The sequence below is a fragment of the Hevea brasiliensis genome, chromosome 13 (genome assembly GCF_030052815.1).
Source record: "Hevea brasiliensis isolate MT/VB/25A 57/8 chromosome 13, ASM3005281v1, whole genome shotgun sequence".
NCBI lineage: Eukaryota > Viridiplantae > Streptophyta > Magnoliopsida > Malpighiales > Euphorbiaceae > Hevea > Hevea brasiliensis.
The window spans coordinates 31,400,177-31,423,804 of NC_079505.1; positions in this window are offsets into that span (position 1 = coordinate 31,400,177).

The following is a 23,628-nucleotide window of genomic DNA, read 5'->3' on the forward strand; positions in this document are numbered from 1 at the left end:
ACCACCTTCCCCTCTTGCATCAATACACACCCTAACCCATTATGAGAGGCATCACTGTAGACCATAAAGTCCTTTCCTGACACTGGCTGTGTTAACACTGGTGCCTCTGTCAACATAGCCTTCAACTTCTCAAAACTAGTTTGACACTTGTCATTCCAGTCAAATCTGGCGTTCTTGTGTACAACTTGGTCATTGGAGCAGCTATTAAGGAAAATCCCTTCACAAATCTTCTGTAATACCCAGCTAGCCCCAAGAAGCTTCTGACCTCAGTTGTATTTCTGGGAGGCTTCCATTCCATCATTGCTTATATTTTCTTGGGATCCACTCTAATCCCATCAGCTGACACTATGTGTCCAAGGAATGCAATCTCATTCAACCAAAAGTCACACTTGGACAACTTAGCATACAGCTTCTTTTCTCTCAGGGTTTGCAGAACAATCCTCAAATGTTCATCATGTTCTTCCCTGGTCTTGGAATTCACCAAAATATCATCAATAAAGACCACTACGAACCGATCTAAGTATGGATGGAAGATACAGTTCATAAGGTCCATGAATGCTGCTGGTGCATTTGTTAGGCCAAAGGGCATCACCAGAAACTCATAATGCCCATACCGGGTCCTGAATGCAGTCTTTGGCACATCTACATCCTTCACCCTCAATTGATGATACCCTGATCTGAGATCAATCTTAGAAAATACTCCTGCTCCCTTCAACTGATCAAACAAATCATCAATTCTAGGCAATGGATATTTGTTCTTCACAGTCACTTTATTCAACTGTTGGTAATCGATGCATAACCTCAAAGTCCCATCCTTCTTTTTCACAAACAGCACTGGAGCTCCCCATGGTGACACACTGGGGCGTATGAACCCCTTATCAAGCAACACTTGCAACTGAGTTTTCAACTCCCTCAATTCAGTGGGTGCCATCCTATAAGGAGCAATGGAAATGGGTGTTGTACCCGGCAGTGTGTCAATAGCAAATTCAACTTCCCTTTCTGGTGGCAAACCAGGCAACTCTTCAGGAAATACCTTTGGGAAGTCTCTTACTGTGGGTATATCACTCAGGTTTGGCTTAGCCTGCCTAGTATCCACCACATGTGCTAGGTAGGCTTCACAGCCTTTTTGTTAGTAGTATGCCCTAGAGCATATCATTTAGTATGTATCTTGTACATATTTTTATTAATAAAAGGCATTTCCACTTTTCCGTTTACATAATATATTTATGTGTAATAGAAAAGGTCCATTGATATTTTGTTAGAAATATTATTCTCAAGTTGTTAAGAATATGAGTGACAATATTTCTAGCACAAAGTATCATAAATAGGTTCACAATCGAGGATACTTCATAATAAGGACATGACTTATCCAGAAAGATTGTATTCATGTTTGTTCCCAAGTTATTTATATGAGATATAAATAAGATGGAATGGTGAGTCTCATGCCATATAACAAACATGATAGGCACTTATAAATGATAAGTAGGCCGAACCAGTGACACTTATGACAAGCACATGGAGTTTACTCTTGTCAATGTTTTGTCATAAATCATATCAGTGCATATAATCTTTAGACCTGAGATAGCACAGTTATCTTGTATATAGGTAGTTTGAGTTTGATACTGCTTTCATACTTATACTATGTATGGGTATATGGGCATGTGTTGGCTCTTGCTAGTTATATATGGAGGTAGGTGTTGATCAAGATGGAATCTGTTCCTCTAAGTAAATAGAGATAAAATCCTATGTTCATTTAATTGTTCTTGATGTTTCAAGTTCCTGGCCAGGACAGATAGATTTATTCAGAAAAGAGTTTTTGATGAGAAAAATCTTTTTAATCAAGAACTGGAATTAAAAGAGAACATAATATTCATAGCAAATGGAGTTTGACATAAACCATGACTCCAGCTTGAGTTGGGATTTTGTAACAGAGAGATTCTAGTGCATGGTAACATATGATTATAGGTTCATTTAAGGTAAATCTTATTACTAATTGGGTGGCCATGGCATGCTATGCTAGGTGTAAACCATGGTCTATGAGGTTCATAAAATGATTTAGAGAAATCATTTATGGTAAGAAAGAGTTCTGATGATATTAAGAGTTGATATCATGTCTCATTGCAAATTAGTGATGAGCCTAGTAAGTCACACACATACACAAGTTATCACCTATTTAAATATGATTTAATTAATTAATTAAAGAGTTTAATTGATTAATTAAATAGGTTTGGTTTGCAATTAAATTGCAAAGTCCCTAGCATGACTTGAAACCAAATCTAGATTATTGGATGTGTAGTATAAATTAAATTTATATTTAAAGTGTTTAAATATGAATTTAATTGATGAGAAATTAATTAATAGAGATTAATTAATTAATTTATATTTGATATAAATTAATTAGAAGAAGAAAATAATTATTTTGGGTTAAGAACTCAAAATTAAGACACAGGGGCATTTTGGTCATTTCATTACAGGACACGTGGCACCATGAGATGGTGACACATGGGATTACACATAAGCTTGCCAAATGTTTTTTAATCATGTAAGATGAATAAAATCAATATTAAATAAAAGTTTTACACTTTGCACAATGTTATTGGGTCACTTAATCCTAGTGCTGTTCAAAAGGTGAGATGTTGGTTGGGTTTTATGTGTTAACCTAGATTTTTAAGTGTGGTTACGTAAAGTAAATTAACCAGCAGCCTCTCCTCTCATTTGTCACGCCACTTTGAGCCTCTCCAGCTATTTCTCTTCATCTCTCATCAATTCAAAGAGATTAGCCATCAATCTCTTGAATTAAGAACACTAGAAATTGTTTCTAGTGTCCTGTTTACATCTCTAATCTCTTAAAAGGCAGAACTTGAATTTCTAATTAATAGAAAAAGCTTTAGAGGCTGTTCAAGGGCTGCCATAGGTGTTCTTGGTGTGGACAAGCTAGAGGGACAACATTTGGTGTCACAAGACGAATCTCAAAGCGCAGACATTGCGGTGCATCAAGAGGTTAGTGTAATCGTTCTTGATTTAATCTAGGGTTCTAAAATTAATCTGATTAATTTTAAAATCTTAAATGGAAAATACAGATCTAAAAACATATTAAAAGAGTTTTAATATGTTGTTTATCATTGAAATCAAATAGATAAAAATAAATCTTGCATGGTGCATGTGACTCTAGGCGAAATTTTTGAATTCAATGGTATAATCTTGTGTTTTTCACGCTTCTGTTCCTTCACTTTTCTCATCATTCTTCTAAATATGACACCCCTTACCCGTCTACAGTATATCCGAGTAAGATATGTCATACGGTGTACCAGAACACTCTATTTTATCTTAATTAATTTTTATCATAGTTTTGAATATAACTTGTGAAATATAATTCATTTAAGTCATTTATTGAAATTATAATTTATTTGAGGTTCCGAAAATTTTATAGAAAATCCGCAGTGATCTTGGCTAAAAATGGAGAAAACAGTTCTTCGGAACCTGTGAAAAACACTTCCAATAATCATATCCAATCATTCTCAAACTCCAATATCAAAATCTCAATATGTTTTTCAACAACATTTCCATTTCTCAATCATTCATCTCATGTGATAACCATGTAAAAGTCATAGATAAATATTCACTTTTCCATTCACAAACACAATTTTCATTATTTACATGAACATCAAAATACATTACATAAGTTCAATTACATATGAGAAAATAATAGTTACAAAATACCAAAATGAACCTAGTGTCCTACCAATGCACTGAAGATGGTGAGGTGACACGGACACTATGCAGAGCTGTAGGAGGTCTCACCCAGTCTATGGTCTACTGGGCTCTCGGTCAGTATCTCCAGAACCTATGCGTGGCAAAAGCAACGGGTTAAGCAATAATGCTTAGTGGTGCCAATAATAAAATAAAAGGAAATAACATAAATAAATATGCATTGAATGTATCGATGTCTTACTTGTTTTGTACTTGTTATATTCATTATTTCGTTAAATTTATCCACTTTCATTCTTTTGGTTGCCCAAGTAACCTATCTTTGACCATCGGATGGATAAACGGGTAACCGCCTTTGGGTATCTAGTACCTTGGGCTGTCACACCATCGGTCACATATGCATCTCCCGGTGTGCAACAGAACAGCTAATAAGCTATAATGACAATAGGCACAAGGCCAAATATCAACACAATGTCAGAATGGCTAAAAGCCATGAAATCACAGAATGGCATAATGCCATCTGTGATCTTTAATCGAACCCTATTGGCATGCCAAACTATCCAAACCAATCTTGTTAGGTATACTAGGGCATTTGATACTTTTGAATTTTGTAATTTTTGAATTTCAAGCTTTGGTGTTACTATTCACTTCATTAGTCAACAAAAATGTTGACTTTTGCATAGAAAATAGGTACATTGGTTTTAACACTCCCAACATACCACATTTTGCATTCAAAACTTGTTGGCATTAATCACCAATACGATACCAATAAATGTAACACCCCTCACCCGACTACAGTGTAACCGAGCAAGGCGTACTACAATCAGTGCCGGAGCACCCTAACTTATCTTACTTTATTTTTTTTTAATAATTTTGAATTCGTTTAATTTAACATCAATTATTTTTTGACGGAGAAACTAGCAGAGTTTCTCCTATTTTATTATCGTTTGACATATTTCAATATTCACCTGTTTGAAATTCAATAATATTTTCAAAATAAAATCTTATCCATGCTAATCATAATTATCTCATCAATCATTCTCATAGTTTTCCCATATTTCAAATCTCATCCATACATTTTAATTTCATAATCATTTCCATACTCATATCATCATTTGAACAATCATTATGTAATTCAAATCTATACTCATTTGTACAAATTCATTCATGCTCCATTCTTATATCAAAATTCTCAAATTTGCATTAATTTACATCATTTGCAATAATTAAATAAATCCTTAATTTACATGATATACAAATTAATTACAATTTGCTAATTTACATGGCAATATAAGAAATAAATAACATACACAAAATACATGATATGCTTAATGTGAGCCCTATCTACATGCATTGCTGAGGAGGTGACAACCTTGAACGCTCTGCAGATCAGAACTCCAAAATCTCTGTTTAGTATTCGCTGGGCTTTAACTTTAGTACCTGCGCGAGGAAACAATTCCATCGCGCTAAGCATTGCTGCTTAGTGGTGCAATAATATAACAAGGAAATAATATACAAATAAAGATATAAATAAAACATAATTTAAATAATTAAGATTTATTTATACTTTACATGCGATTTCTAAAATTTAATATGTTTTTATCCTAATTTAGTCTTCTTTGGAAGTGTTTATTTCACCAATGTACAGTAATAATGTACATAGGAAAATGATCTAAAAATATTAAATTTATGCTTATATTATCATGTAAGTGACATTTGCAATATTTATGTAAATTATAATTTTCTTTGCTAATCTTTTAGCATTTTCTCAACACTTTCTAGGTTGTCTCAGATTATTTCATAATAAGTAAATTTTGATATCGGTCTAGTTCATTTCGATTCTTTCTAATAAATAACTATTCTAATTTATTTTAGGTCATCTTACTCATTTATTTAATTTCTAATATTTTTAATTACTAATATTCTTAACTTATTTCAATAAATTTCACTGCCCAAGTAACCTATGACAGGCTGACTAAACTGGATAATGGGTCGTTGGCACTGGACACCGCGGTGCCTCGGGCCGTCATACCATGGGACGCAGAACGTCAACCACGTATGCAGTCAGTATGGCTAAAAAGCCATGATATCACATAATCGGGCATAAAAGCCATGAATACAGGCATAAAGCCATGAATGCGGGCATAAAGCCATGAATACGGGCATAAAGCCATGAATACAGGCATAAAGCCTTTCGCAGTACTGCTAAAACAATACCCTATTGGCATGCCAATCTATCCAATCTGACACACATGTCTAGGCAATACAATGGCACATAATATCAATAAATATTAATATATTGTGTTTTATGACTTTGTTATTTCATGATAAATTTCATAATTTTTACATTCATCATAATATTCATACATTCCCTACATCATTCATATTGATCACAATTCATAACAATGGTGTTCATATACCATTGTACTCAAAACGTTCTTCCTTTCCCTTATAAAGAAAACTAATGTTCCATTTATATTTTCATGTGATTCATTTAATCATTACAATATTTATATGAATTTATAACTCATACAAGGTGTTATTATCTTATTTGTAATGGAAACATAAATCCTAATATAAACCTCATCCTATTTATACTCAACAATCCATCTAGTTAAATTTCTTTTCATATTCAAGTGGTATTACTTGTGTTTTATTAGAACTACTAGTAAGGGGAATGCCAATCTTAATCATATACTCACATAACTTAAATGTTTATTAAGTCATTTAGGTAAATTACTATTTCTATTCCAAGTAATCCATGAATGTTTCATAGATTCCAAATTTCATATCTTAATTTCCTCTACCAATTTACTTATTATACTTTGTGTCTTTGTATTACTATTCACATTACTATTCACTCAAATTATTGACTTTTTAATACATAATAAATTTATTGATCCTAAGTTCTCCAAGATACCACATTTTGCATTCAAAATTGGTTGGCATTGGTTGCCAATACCATTTCCAAGCTTAATGTTAATTGGGCAGAATTTTCAGTTTTCATGCCTTGTTTTTACTGTTCCATTGGTCAATTTTGCAGTGGGAATTTGGCAATCTAATCAACATGAAAGTTGTTCCTTATTTTGTCTAGTTGAATTTCTTTTTTTGAATCACTCCATTTGGAGTTTTGTAGCTCAAGTTATGGTCCAAAAACCACAACTGGCCGGATTGAAAAATTTCAAAACTGACCATATCTACAGTGCAGTGAACAGTGACCGCAACTGCCTTGTTGAATAGGTTCTGGTCATAATTTGGGGTAGGTTTCTTCATGAAAGTTGTTGGTCTATATCTTAACTTGTTGTTGAAACATTTCAGGTCAATTGGGCCATTCTACAATGAGTTATGGCCAAATGAACAATCACTGTTCATTTGGTCATTCTGCAGAATCTGGTTGCAGGACATCCGGATTGGGGCAAGTTTTTGGTCCACTTGCTTTGGTCTTTTGGGCATAGTTTCTTCACCAAAATTGTGCCTGTCACACCCTACCCCTCTGTAAGGCATAACATGATCCCGTAGTATACCTAATGAATTACCAACTCCGTCTACTGATAACCCATTAAATACACTACAAGGGATTTTAAAAACTTTTCTTACTTCTTTTACAGTGGTGAGCACTATTTACAGGTATTAAAAACTTTTGTGAACTGAAGTGATAGAACTAACACATTTGAATGATTTGGAGTTTCTGTAAAAATTTTGGCAGAGTGCCATCTGTATTTTGGATAAAATAGTTTTTCAGAAAACCTGTAAAAAAAGCACTTCAATAATTTTCCAAATCTCAATTTCAATACATTTCTCAACACAACAATTTATCAACTCAATTCCATAGAAATTTTTCAAAGCCTGAGATAAGGAAATATAATACAATTTTTACAAGTCAAATAACTCATAATTAATTTACAACTTCAAGGTACAATTTGAATTTACAACTGCTCAAACCAACAACAAAATATACATACAATGAATATACATTACAGTACAAAATGCCAAATGTGGTATACTCACTATACCCAAAAATCTCTTGCTGGCGGTATTAGCAGCCTAGTCTGCTGCCCTATCTGTCTGTCTACCTGCGACAGCAATAAAAAGCTATCGCTGAGACAATGTCTCAGTGGTGCACAACATTAACCAAATACAAGTTTAAATCGCAATTCATAATTCAAATAAATGATGGATACATAAAACCATAATTAAATTCAAGACAATAAATGTCATAAAGAATTTAAACTCCATTTCACAAATTATCAAGTCGCATAATAACATAATTTAGTCAAATAATTTAATAATACTGTGTTGCCAATTCATTCACATCTTAAGCCATGACACAAATTTCCGATCAATGCCACGTTGTACACCACGACAAAGCAATCACAACCCCACTAATCGAAATCAATGAGGAAGGGAGCTAGCTATATAATGAGTACTCATCCGATCACCTCAACTGGTAAACCAGAGAGAGAGAAAAATAAATGATCACGACTCCATAAATGGCGAAGGAAATAAACGATCACAACTCCATAAATGGAGAAGGAATGATATGATACTGTCATGCTAAGTGTGAACACAAAATCAATTCCAAACATTTTATTCAAATGATTCGTGAGAATCCAATAAATTTCCCAAGTCATAATTTCATTCACAAAATGGCAACACAATTCATAATTAACTTCAATTTTCACAAATCACACTAAACCAATTTTTCCACAATTTCAAACTATTTACAATGCTTTTTAAGCAATGAGTATCCATCAATATCATTCAAACAATTTCTCACAGTTTCAAATCATTTACAATGCCTTTCAAGCAATAAATATCCATTCAAACACATTTCCACAATTTAAAACAATAATGTACAAATAGTCAATATTTATTTCAATTGAAAATAATTCAAAAGAAATAAATGTCGTGCACAAACACAATTTAAAATAATAACATATAATTAATCATATGAAATATTATTCAGAGTAAAATCAGTTGAAAACTAGTTGTGCACAAACCTCTGATATTTGTCTCCTGGTCTTGACTCAGTATTTCTTTCCCTTTTGCTGAGTCCTTGTTAACTGAGAAACACAATTTGAAGTGTTTCAGTACTAAATTAAATTGTCTCTAATGATAATGTTCGATAAGTAATTCACTGAAGGCTATTATTCACTGAATACCTTTATTTGCTTAATCACCTAATATACCAACCCTCGATGCGTTTTAGGTAAATTAGGTTTTAGTGTCATTAATATGTCATATTCGATAGGGTTTTAGGGTTGGTACGTGTTACCAAACTCGTTTCCTTGTTTAGTGCATTTTAATGCAACTTGCTGGATTCCGGGATACTAGTTTGACCTAGCCGGACGGCCTAGTTCCCTCAGTTTTCGGGTTTTGGTCAAAACTACAAACTTGTAGATCTATGTCTTATGGATCACGGTGCAAAATTTTAGGTCAATCCGAGTTAAGTAGACCAAGTTATGGTCATTACACTATTGCTGGTCAAATGGCATCAAGTTAGGTCAATTTTAGGTCAATTTGGTCAACTTTGGTTCGGCCAGTTTTTGGACCCGAACTTGTGCAAGTTGTTTGACTTGCTTATGGTCATTTCTGGGCTTTAGTGTCTTCATAAGACTTGTAGGTATGGGTCTTAACTATTCATGGTTAAAATTTCAGGTCAATTGGACCTGTTTTGAGTGAGTTATGGCCTAAACACTCACTGCTGCCCAATTGGTCATTTTTCAGGTCCTAATTGCACCTAATCCGAATTGGTCATTTTCTTAGGTCACCTTGCAAGCAGAAATTTGGTATGTTTTCTCAATGAAAGTTGGCACATTTTGTGCCTAGTTCCACCTCCAATTGGTCTCATACCAATTGAGGTTACACATTTAAACTTAATGGCTAAAATGTACACTGCCCTTAGTTACCTTGCTTAAACACACATCAATCACACACTTACCTTGCAATATGTTTACTTCCCTACCAAATCTGTTTTGGTACATTACCAAAAACATACTCCACTTTATATTAACATCACTTTGGGTAGATTACAATTATCCTCAACACACCAAATATAATTCTAATTTCCAAAGTCCAAATACAATTACACATACACATAAACATTACTAGTTTTTACATACACTTACACAATCAATCTATACACATATCCATCAATTCTCAAGGTCAATATTCTGCCACCACCTTCATGAACACACACATTTATTCAAGAATCCCCAAGCTTCCGAAATTCTTCCTCAATACCAAAGTGTCCTACAATCATCAATTTTCATCCAAGTGCAAAAATCACCCTATACATATGAAATATTTTACTAGGATATTAAATCACCATAACCAACATAATTCTCATCAATTATATGTACAAATACTTCATCAATACATGAATACATGGCTGCCCAAAAATGGATATCTCAATAACTCTTCAAACTTAAAAATTTCCTTCACAAAACCAACACCCATAACATGTACACAAAGTTTAACAAAGAAATCTTCAAAAATGCTAACTTACCTTATGGTTGGGACTTGTTAAACCTTCACCAAACTTCTTGATTTTAGTATCAAACCCTTCCTTGTGATGTGTAGACAATTTTTCATGAAGGAACCTTAGAGATTGGAGTTGAAATGGAGGGGTTGATGGAGCTTGATTGAAAAATGGCCATGGAGGATTTTTCTTCTTCAATTCGTCTAAGTTAAGGGAGTGAGGAAGATGAACATTCTGCTGGATATAGTGGACTTACACCTGCCCCATTATGTGTTTATTATATTCCTTTAGTGGCCCACTCACTCAATTTTAACTATATAATAAGCTTACATGTTTTATTTACACATTTTTCACTCCATTTTGGCTATTTGTATTAGGTACCCTCAATTTAATTTTTCATTTTATTTTCTAAGTGTAATATTATTTATTTTTAATGGAAATTTAGGTCAAAAGACAATTCAGGATGTCAAATGACCATAATGCCCCTGTTCGGGTTGCATTCCCGATTTTTCGGTAACACCGGGTTTTGTCTGTTTTTCAATTTCTCACTTTTCTTTGTACTAATTATTTAATTTTTCTTTGATCTTTCTAATGATATTTATTCTTCAATAAGGGTCTATTTAAGTCCTAAAAATGTTTTCCAGGGTTCCCCGCAGTCCAGGGCTAGTCAACGGTCCACGCCGTGCCTTCCCGGTGCGGTCACCCATCGTTAGGTTTCCCGGCTCGCTTAACTTGATTACCTTTCTTTGCTATTATTTTTTCTTGTATTTTCTTTTCTTGTATTTCATTATTTTATGTCTCCTCCCTCATAACGAAGTGTAGTTCTAGGCATCCTAGCTGTCCGGACAACACTGGTCACTGGAGCAGCAGAACGCACTACCGAACTTAGGGGTGTTACAGTGCCATTATGTGTCTAGTTTCATGTCCAATTGGCCAAACACCAATTGAACCTCTACAATTTAAGTTATGGCTGTCCAAACAGGCTGGACTCAGCTCCAAACCTGCAGGTCACCATGGGCAGCCCACCCATACACAAATGCCAAGCCTCAACTCACTTTATTCCCTCCTCACACACATTCAAAGGGTCACTAATTGACCATTACAAGGTTAATAAATCATTACATGAGCAAACCCTATTATTGTTAATTATCCACATTTTCCATGTTCATACATGCCTAAACTTTGTATTTCACTTACACAATTAGGTTCAATTACTCATTTAACACCAAGGGCAGCCCATGAACCACTTTATTTCAAGCAAACTCATCAACCCTAATCAACCCTAAGCTTCCAAAATTATAGGTAATAAATACACATAATTTTCATTTTGTTTTTCTTACATTTTCTACTTATCTCATGGCATTAAGCATGAATTAAGTAAAAATAGTAAGAGTTTGGACACTAACCTCTTTTGACCACTTTCTTGGCTTGTTAAAAATTCAATCTCTCTTCAATTTTCTGCTACTTAAAGCTTCCTCAAGGTTTAGGGATAATTTTTTGTGAAGGAAGTTTAGGGTTTTGGGATGGAAAGCTTAGGGAAAATAAAGCTTGAGCATGAGCTTTCATGGAGGTCTCTTTTTTTTTTTTTTCTCTTTCTCTCTTGTTTCAGCCCGTATGAAGAAGGAAGCTGCTGGTATCTTTTGTTTTTTATCTCATTTTAAGTTCATTTTTATCTCTCTTTATTAGTTTGTCAAATGGTGATTGGGTGGGGGTATGTTAATGACATCATGTGATGTCATAATTCCTAATTTCTTTCAGTTTTCTTTTCTTTTCTTTTCTACTCATTTTCAATTTAATTTTTAGAAATATTTATTCATATTTTAGATCATGATAATTATTTACTTAATTGGACAAGTCGGTAAAAAATCGTCTCTGAAGGCGAAATGACCAAAATGCCCTCCGTTTGGTTTAACGGGTCAAAGTTGTCTGTACCGATTGAAAAATTTTTCTAAATATTTTCTTGGCATTCTAATGCCATAGAAACCTCAATGACCCTTCTCTGGATTCTCAAAAATTATTTTATGATTTTTCCCCTGGGTCTAGGGCTCCTAGTTGCGAGAACCGCAACTTTTCACTAGGTTACCCATCGTTAGGGCACCGGCTCGTTTAACTTGGTTGTATATTATTTCTAAAATTTTTTCTAAATTTTTCTTATTAATATTTGAGTTAATTATAGTTCCTCACTTTAGTTTAAATATTTTTCCAGACGTTCTAGCTGTCCGGACCGACACTGATCACCGGAACAGTAGAATGTACGGAGTTGCTACAGGAAGGGTGTTACATGTACTGTACCCTTGAACTCTGTTGCCCCATACTTCATTAGCTTGTCATACTGTCTAGCTGGGGGTGGTGGTTACACTGGAGGTGCTTGTTCTGGAGCTTGGTGTAACACCCTCACTATAGCAATTCCGTACATTCTTAAACTAAAGTGAGGAGTCATAATTAACTTAAATAATAATAAGAAAAATTTAGGAAAAATTTTAGAAATAAAATACAACCAAGTTAAATGAGCCGGTGTCTAGCGATGGGTAACCTAGTGAGAAGTTGTGGTCTTGGCAGCTAGAAGCCCTAAACCCAGGGAAAATTCATAAGATAATTTTTGGGACTCCAGAGAAGAGTCATTAAGGTTTTCATGGCATTAGAATGCCAAGAAAAGGCTTACAAAATTTTTTCGATTGGTACAGACGATTTTGGCTCAATAAACCAAACGGAGGGCATTTTGGTCATTTCGTCTTCAGAGATGATTTTTGGCCGACTTGTCCAGTTAAATAAATAATTATTATGACATAAAATATGAATAAATATTGCTAGAAGTGTAATTAAAAATGAGAAATGAAAATAAGAAAATAAAGTAAAAAGAAAATAAAATTAAATTAGATTTATGACATAGGATGATGCAATAAAATTTGTATTAGCCAATTAGAACTTAACAAGCATATTTATAATACATAAAAAGGGAAAAAGAAGTCAAAATTGGAAAGCAAAATCTACTCTTCTTTTTTCTTGGCCGAACTCCTCTCCTCATCCACTCCACCATTTTTAACTCCTTTTTAAGCTCAATTTTCTTTAGATTCTCACTATCAAATTCCTAACCCCCAACATTAAACCTTAATATTTCATCAAGGAGAAGAACTTGGTGGGAAAAAAAAAGGGGAAAAGGGAAGATTTAGAGCTCTTGAAAACTACTACAAGAGGTAAGTGCTCTTAACCTCAAGATTTAGTGTTTAAATTGTGAGGATTAGTTGAATTGAGTTATAAATATGAAGAAAAATTGAAGAAATCATGGGTAATAGCTGAAAAGGAAATTCAGCCAGCTTGGAAGCAAGGGGAATTTCTATGTTTTATTTAGTTTAAACTTACCTCCTAATGCTATTTAACATGTATATGTATGAATTTTTAATGGGAGTAGCATGTGTTGCAAGATTAAGAGAATTGGAGAATTAGGGCATAGGGGTAATTAGAGTTTTGCTCAATTCATGGTGAATCAGTGTTCTAATGGTCAATTAGTGACCATTTGAGAGGAATTGACTTTCATTTAGACTGAAATGTGGCATTGGATTAGGAATTGGTATGCTGCCCTTTGTGATCAATTCTGGACTCTGTGAGTCCAGTGTGTTCATAGGGTTATATCTTAAGCTATGTTGCCCCAATTGGAGGATAGACTAGACACAAAATGCAACAATTTTGATGGAGAAACCTGTCCCAAAAAACCAACCTAAGTGACTTTAAAACTAACCTAATCTGGGTGACCAATATGCAGTCCCTGACAAATGACCAAATGAACAGTATTCATTCATTTGGTCATAACTCAGTGTAGAAAGTTTCAATTGACCTGAATTTTTACCAATAGAAAGCTGAGACATAGCCCTACAACTTTCATGAAGAAAATAAACCCAAAGTTTGACCATAACATGTTCAAAAACTGACCTGTAGTAAGTGTACAAAAACTGCAGAATTGATTCTGCCCAGAAATTCTGGAAAAATTGCAATCCGGCCGGCTATGGTGTTTAGGCCATAACTTAAGCTACAAAACCCCAAATGGAGTGATTCAAAAAAAGAAATGTAAATAGACACAATAAGGAACAACTTTGATGAAGAACATTTGGCCAAATTCTCACTGTAGAATAACCTAATGGAATAGTGAACTTTAGCACCCAAAGCTGAAATTTCTAATTTATTCTCCATTGGTTAGAAGTAAGGAATGACAACTAATGCCAACACTTTTGGGAACCAAAATGTGGTAAATTTATGTGATTAGGACTCATGTAACTATTATGCATTGGAAAGTCAATAATTTGACCTAAATAGTAAAATAAATAGTAACCTTACATGTTAAACATGAAAATTCAATCAATAACTTTGTAATGTGCCCTAGTACACCTAGTAAGATTGGTTTGGATAGGTTGGCATGCTAATAGGGTACAGTTAGCAGTACTGCATATGGCATTATGCCATTCTGTGATCTTATGGCTTTTAGCCATTCTGATATTATGATGATACTTGGCCTTGTACCTAATGTTATTACAGCTTATCAGCTGTTCTGTTGCACACCGGGAGATACTATGTGACCGATGGTGTGACTGCCCGAGGTACTTGATACCCAATGCCAAATTACCCATTTATCCAGTCCAGTTATCCAGTATAGGTTACTTGGGCAACCAAAAATGCAAGTTGATAAATTTAATGAAATAATGGATATAACAAGTACCAAATACATAATACTACAAATAATTACAAAAAATTTATCTGCATGAGACATCAATATACACAATGTATATTTATTTTCTTTTAGTTCTTTTTATTTTATTATTGGCACCACTAAGCAATATTGCTTAGCGCGTTGTTTTTTGCTGCGCGTAGGTACTGGAGATACGGAGCGTGATCCTAGTAAACCCCAGTCAGGTTGAGAGTTAGATCTGCTAGTGTCCTGTGTCACCTCTCAGCTACAGTGCATTGGTAGGATGCTAGGCTACATTTTGTATTTTGTGTTTTGTGTTTTTGTAAATTTTGTAATTAAACTTTTATTTTGTCATGTATATTGAAACTTATGTGATTATGTAGTAATGAAATTATCTATAAATGGTGTTCATAAATGAAAGTTGATTATTTATTTATGATTTGAGTACAAATATGATGTGAATTGAATGATTGGAAAGTTTAAGAAATTGTTGAAAATTGATGTGATAAATTAGGAGTTGTGGAATAAAATGATTATTGGAAGTGTTTTTTACAGGTTCTGAAGAACTGCTTTCTCTATTTTTAACCGGTACTCTGCCGGATTTTCTATAAAATTTTTGATTCCTCAAATGAATTTATAATTTCTATAAATGACTTAAATGATCAAATCTCCCAAATTGCTTTTCATCATCATAAGAAAATAAATTAAGGAAGGATAAAAATAATTGAGATAAAATATATGTTATGGTACACAGTGTGGCATATCTTGCTCGGCTACATTGTAGACGGGTAAGGGATGTCACATTTAGTGGTATCAGAGCACGATTTAGGCATTTCTGGGTCTAGATCGAGTCCATACCATGCATTGTATTTGTAAGAGTCGAGGTGACACTAATGCAGAGCTGTTTGGTTATCTTATTTTGATTAGGATATGGATCCCACGTCACAGAGGGCAGTTGAGGAGGAAGTGGAGAGTCATGCTCCACCTACAGCAGCTGAAACTGGGGGTAGGGGAGAACCTGCTCCACTAGCTCCAGCAAAGCCTGCTTAGCCTCCACAGGCCATGTGTAACATCCTCACTGTAGTGATTCCGTACGTTCTACTGTTCCAGTGACCAATGTCAGTCCGGACATCTAGAATGTCTGGAAAAACATTTAAATTAAAGTGAGGAGCCATAATTAACTCAAATATAATAAGAAAAATTTAGGAAAAATTTTAGAAATAAAATACAACCAAGTTAAATGAACCGGTGCCCTAGCTATGGGTAACCCAGTGGGAAGTTGCGGTTCTCGCAACTAGGAGCCCTAGACCCGGGGAAAATTCATAAAGTAATTTTTGGGACTCCAGAGAAGAGTCATTGAGGTTTATATGGCATTAGAATACCAAGAAAATGCTTAGAAAATTTTTTCAATCGGTACAGATAATTTTAGCTTGTTAAGCCCAACGGAGGACATTTTGGTTATTTCGTCTTCAGAGATGATTTTTAGCCGACTTGTCCAGTTAAATAATTATTATGATATAAAATATAAATAAATATTGGTAAAAATTTAATTAGAAATGAGTTCAAGAAAGAAGAAAGAAAAATCAAGTAAAAAGGCATTTATGACATAAGCTTGATGTAATTAAAACCCCTTAGCCAATCAAAATTTAACAAATACATTTATAAGACATTAAATAAGAGAAAAGAAGTCAAAATAAGAAAAAGCATTCTGCTCACCTTCAACTTCTTCCCCAAATCTCCATGGCCATTTTTCTTCATCAAATTTTCAAGCTTTAAGCTTGCATTTTCTCTTTATCTACCCACTAAAATCCCTAAGCCCCTTTACCAAAATTTATCCCCACATCAAGATGAATATTTTGATTATCAAAAAGGTGAGGAAATTCCAAAGTTTCTACAAGTGCAAGAAGTGGTTAAAGTGAGGTTAGTGCCAATTAATCTTAATTATTTTGTGTATACATCATGGAGAACATGAATTGAGAGTGAAATTTAGCTAATTTAAATAAATTTTGCATGGTTGAATTTTTACAAATTTCAGCAGCCATGAACTTATTAAGGTCTTGATGATTTTTTTTTTTTGGATTAAATGAGTATATAAGCTGCCCTTGATATAAACTTAACATTTAGTACATTAAATTGTATGTTAATGGAAGAATAGAGAAATTAAGAATTTAGGATTTTGAGCAAATTGAGATTTGCCTCTTACAATGGTGTAGGAACATTTTAATGGTCAAATAGTGACCATTTGGTAAGCTTTAAACTGAATATGAAGTGAATTGAGTCATGGAATATTAGAAAGGGTAGGCTGCCTTGTGTGCTGCAGTCTGGACTCTTGGAGTCCAGTGTGTTTGGAGAGCCTTAACTGAACTTGTGTAGCTCCAATTGGTACAAAGCCAATTGGTGGTGAAACTAGATACATAATGCCACAATTTTGGTGAAGAAACCCTGCCCAGAAATGTCACACCTTACCCCTCTGTAAGGTATAACATAATCCCGTAGAATACCTAATGAACTATCGCACTTCACCTACCGATAACTCATTAAGTACCCTACAAGGGATTTTAAAACAATTTTCTTATTTTTGTTAAGTTGTGAACATTTTCTAATAGGTATTTAAAACATTTAATTAAAGTTAAAACTAGTTAATATTTTTGGTCCATTTTATTTCTCCGTAAATTTTATAAAAATTTTGCCAGAGTTCCGTCTGTATTTTGAGAAAACAGTTCTTCAAATACCTGAAAAAAAGCACTTCCAAAAATTTTCTCAACCACTACTTCAATTTCACAATCAATCTCAATAATTTCTCAAATCTCAAAATTCAACAGTCCACATTTCTCAATTTCCAAAATTCAATCATCAGTAAAATAATATCTATCAATCTCATTCAAATTAAAATAAAACATTTCCATTCATTAAAGACAACAATCTATATATATACATCATACCAAAATCTACAATATGAAAATTCAAACCAAATTTTATTACAACTTTATACAAACTTTGTACAAACTGCTCAAGACCGATTTACATGTCCATATATTTATGTGCAATACATACATCAAAATAAATATTTACAGGCAAGGTATAAATTATACCCGATAACTTCAAGCTAATAAATCCTCAATCCTCAGCAGCTCAGTCTGCTGCTCCTCTAGTCTCTATATCTGCGACAGCAATAAAAGCTATCATTGAGTACTAGGACTCAGTGGTGCACAACATACTAAAATAATCTTTATGCAGAACTTAAATCACACTTATTCAAAAATTTGACTGAACATGAGAATTAAATGCAAATCATGCATTATGAGATTTTAATCCCAAACAATTTCGTTTTGAAGTATCAAATCACATTTCATAAAACCCACAGTTAGATCATGCCATTCGAAACAAATAGAATCTCAATAACCAGAGGCTAAAGAGAAATCACATCACAAGGCTAGCTAGCTCAAATATATGGATATCCATTCACATTCTCTTCTACTGGCACACCTCAACTGTCACACGCTACCCCTCTGTAAGGCATAACATGATCTTGTAGTATACCTAATGAATTGTCAACTCTGTCTACTGATAACCCATTAAATACACTACAAGGGATTTTAAAAACTTTTCTTACTTCTTTTACAGTGGTGAACACTATTTACAGGTGTTAAAAACCTTTTTGAACTGCAGTGAATTAGCTAACATATTTAGACTATTAGTAATTTCTGTAAAAATTTTGGCAGAGTGCCATCTGTATTTTGGATAAAACAGTTCTTCAGAAAACCTGTAAAAAGCACTTCAAATATATTTCCCAATCTCAACTCCAACAATTAAATTACACAATATTTTTCTCAACTCAAATCCACAACAATTTTTCAGTATTTTCAAAGTATGAGATAAAAGAAATATAATACAAATTTTACAAGTCAAAATAACTCATAATTTACTTTACAACTTCAATGTACAATTTTAATTTACAACTGCTCAAAACCAAGAACAATATGTACATACAGTGGTCATACATTACAGTACAAAATGCAAAATGTGGTATACTCATTATACCCGATAATCTCTCGCTGGATGTACTAGTAGCCTAGTCTGCTGCCCTGTCCGTCTGTCTACCTGCGACAGCAATAAAAAGCTATCGCTGAGACAATGTCTCAGTGGTGCACAACATTAACCAAATACAACTTTAAATCACAATTCATAAGTTAAATAAATAGTGGATACTTAAAACCATAGTTAAAATCAAGACAATAATGTCATAAGGAATTTAACACAATATCACAATAAATCTCAGTAATCAAAACATAGTTAAATTCAAAAGACAGTGAATGTCAATAAGAATTTAAACTCCATTTCACAATCTTACAATACGTATCAATAAATCACACACAGCTTGAAATCATGTTCCAAAGTTCAATTCATCCCAAAAGCCGATGGCTAATGAGGTATTCAGTTCGTCCCAAAAGCCGATGGCTAATGAGGTATAACATAGCTAGCTAGCAAAAATATGAGTACTCATTCTATTCGTCCTCAACAGGCACACACCTCAACACTTCAGCCAGAGAGGGAATTCAATTCATCCCACTAGACAAACTAGCGAGGAATACAATCAATATACATGATAGCTGTGGTTTCAAACCATTTACAGTGCTTTTCAATCAATAAGTATCCATCAAATATCATTGAAACAATTTTTCACAGTTTCACAATTTAAAACAATAATATACAAATAGTCATAATTTATTTCAATTGAAAATAATTCAAAAGAAATAGCTGTTGTGCACAAACCTCTGATAACTGTCTCCTGGTCTTGACTCAGTGTTTCCTTCCCTTTCCCTGAGTCTTTGCTTACTGAGAAACACAATTTGAAGTGTTTCAGTACTTAATTAAATTGTCTTTAACGATAATGCTTGATAAGTAATTCACTGAATGCTATTATTTGCTTAATCAACCTAACATATCGACCCTCGATGCGTTTTAGGTAAATTAGGTTTTAGTGTTACTAATATGTCACATTCGATAGTCTTTTAGGGTTGGTACATGTTACCAAGTTCATTTCCGTGTATACTGCATTTTCTTGCAATTTGCTGGATTCCGGGATACTAGTTTGACCTAGCCGGACGACCTAGTTCCCTCAGTTTTCGGGTTTCGATCAAAACTACAAACTTGTAGATCTATGTCTTATTGCACGTGGGGCAAAATTTCAGGTCATTCTGAGTTATGTAGACCAAGTTATGGTCATTTTACTATTACTGGTCAAATTGCACCAAAATTGGTCATTTTAGGTCATTTTAGGTCATTTTTGGTTCGGCCAGTTTTTGGACCCGAAATTGTGCAAGCTGTTTGACTTGCTTATGGTCATTTATGGGCTTTGGTGTCTTCATAAGACTTGTAGATATGGGTCTTAACTATTGATGGTCAAAATTTCAGGTCCATTAGACCTGTTTTGAGTGAGTTATGGCCTAAACACTAACTGCTGCCCAAATGGTCAATTTTCAGGCCTCAATTGCACTTAATCCGGATTTGGTCATTTTTCAAGCTACCTTGCAAGCAGAATTTTGGAAAGCTTCCTTCATGAAAGTTGGCACATTTTGTGTCTAATTTCACCTCCAATTGTCTCATACCAATTGTAGCCACACACTTAAAGTTATAGGCCTAAAACTCAAACTGCCTTATTGCATTTCTTCCATACACATCAAGGATCACTCCTAACACTTACCAAACTCAACATTTAAGCCAATTCTGGTTATACCATAACCTAAACATAATTCACAACATATTATAGGTCATTTTGGCGGCTTACAATTACATTCAATGTGCACCAATAAGTGCAGAATTTGTCCAACTCAATTTACAATAATTCAATCACCAATTCATGCTCATTTACATGTCCAACTTCACACCATCATACATGCACTCAAACTGCCATAATCACAATCACAATTCAACACAATTATTTCATAAACCAAGCATGAATTCCAGCATTCCTCAAGAGTTAACAAACTGCAACAATGGTACATTTACATTCCATGAATTTCCAAGCTTTAAATTTCATTTCACATTTACATATACCAAGTATACATCACCCAAACAATTTCCTACACAATATACATTTAATCAATCATTTAATTCACCATTTACAAGCATAAATAAACTGCCTTCAAGGTGTTTCCATGGCTGCCAAAAGTACACATTCACATTCAACATCAAACCTCAAAAATTTCTTCATAAATCAAACACCCATGACATCCTTACAAACTTTAACTTAGCAACAATCAAAAACTCAAACTTACCTATGGATGAGACTTCTTAAATCTTCACCAAAACTTCTTAAAATTGCTATCAAACTCTTCCTTGTGATGTGGGGATAAACTTTAATGAAGATAAGTGTGGGAAAAGATGGCTTGATCATGGAGTTGTAAAGGCTTGAAGGTGGGCGGCCATGGGAGGAGTTTGAGCTTTCATGCGGCAATGGGACTTCTCAATTGAAGAAGATGAATTGCAGATTGGTTAGTGGATTTACACCTACCCATTGAGTATTGAATTTAATCCATTGTGGTCCACTCACCTTAATTAAACTATTTTATATGTTTTAATTGATAATTAGTCAATTTACCCTCCATTTTTACAATTTATATTAGGTACCCCTAAATTTATTTTTCATTATATTTTCTAAGTGTAATATTATTTATTTTTAATGGACATTTAGGTCAAAAGAAAACTCGGGGTGTTAAATGACCACAATGCCCCTGTTCGGGTTGTATTCCCGATTTTTCGGTAACACTGGGTTTTATCTATTTTTTGATTTTCTACTTTTCTTTGTACTAATTATTTAATTTTTATTTAATATTTCTAATGATATTTATACTTCAAAAGAGGTCTATTTAATTCCTAAAAATATTTTCTAGGGTTCCCCGCAGTCCAGGGCTAGTTAACGGTCCACGTCGTGACTTCCCGGTGTGGTCACCCATCGCTTGGGTTCTCGGCTCGTCTAACTTGGTTACATTTCTTTGCTATTATTTTTCCTTTATTTTTCTTGTATTTTCTCTACTTGTATTTCATTATTTTATGTCTCCTCACTCATATCGAAGTGTAGTTCTAGGCATCCTAGTAGTCCGAACAACACTGGTCACCGGAACAGTAGTACGCACTACCGAACATAGGGGTGTTACAATTCTCCCCCCCTTTAATAAATTTTGTCTCAAAATTTTACCTGGCTTAGTCTCTGAACAGCTGTGGGTGCTGTCTCCTCATATCCTCTTCACGTTCCCAAGTAGCTTCCTGGCCTGAATGATGGTTCCACAGCACTTTAACCAGGTGTATCTGTTTGTTCCTCAGCTGTTTCACCTCATAAGCCAGAATTTCTATGGGTTCTTCCTCATATGAGAGGTCTGGATTTACTTCAATCTCTTCAACTGATAGTACATGAGATGGGTCTGATCTGTACCTCCTTAACATGGACACATGGAAGACATTGTGTATCCTTGCTAACTCTGGAGGTAATGCCAACCGATATGCCAAAGGACCCACTCTTTCCAGAACCTCATATGGTCCAATGAAATGAGGACTCAGTTTCCCCTTTCTGCCAAATCTCATAATCCTCTTCCAAGGAGAAACTTTGAGGAATACCTTATCACCCACTGCATATTCAATATCTCTTCTCTTCAGATCAACATAGGACTTACGGTCCGATGCAGCCTTGAGTCTATCTCTCGATCAATCGATCTTTTCCTCTGTCTGTGAACAATTTACGGCCCAATCATCTTCCTTTCACCTACTTCATCCCAACATAAGGGAGTTCTGCACTTTCTGCCATACAAAGCTTCATATGGAGGCATCCCAATGCTTGATTGGTAGCTGTTGTTATAAGCAAACTCAATCAAAGGCAAGTGTGTATCCCAACTACCTTCAAACTCAATCACACAAGCCCGTAGCATATCCTCCAATATCTGAATAACCCTCTCAGACTGGCCATCTATCTGTGGGTGGAATGCTGTGCTGAAGTTCAATCTAGTTCCTAGGGCTCTCTAAAGACTACCCCAGAATCTAAAAGTGAACCTAGGATCTCTGTCAGACACAATTGATACAGGCACTCCATGCAGTTTTACAATCTCATATATGTACAATCTGGCCAATCTTTCCTTGCTATAGTCCATCCGAACTGGCAAAAAGTGAGCAGACTTGGTCAATCTGTCAACTATAACCCATACTGCATCATGACCACTCTGTGTCCTTGGAAGTCCTGTAACAAAATCCATAGTTATTCGTTCCCATTTCCACTCTGGTACTGGCAAAGGATGTAACAAACCAGCTGGAACTTGATGTTCTGCCTTTACTTGCTGACAAGTTAGGCATTTGGAAACAAACTCAGCTATATCTCTCTTCATACCCATCCACCAGTAATGTTCTTTCAGCCCTCTATACATTTTAGTTCCACCAGGGTGCATAGCAAATGGAGACTCATGTGCTTCCTTCATAATGATTTGTCTCAATTCCACATCACTAGGAATGCACATTCTGCCCTGATGTAGTAATAAACCATCATCTCTCACAGAGAATTCAGGTTTCTTGCCTTGCTGGATTTCTTTCGGTAACCGATATTTATCATCACTCTGGCGACCATTACGATCGATCAATCAACACTGGCTGTACGTGCCATGCAACTACTGTTTGTCCCTCATCATCAATCTCTAAACTGTCATGCTATGCTTTCAATTCATATACCATGGACAAAGGAGAAACTCTGAGTTTTGCCATAGTCTTGCGACTTAAGGCG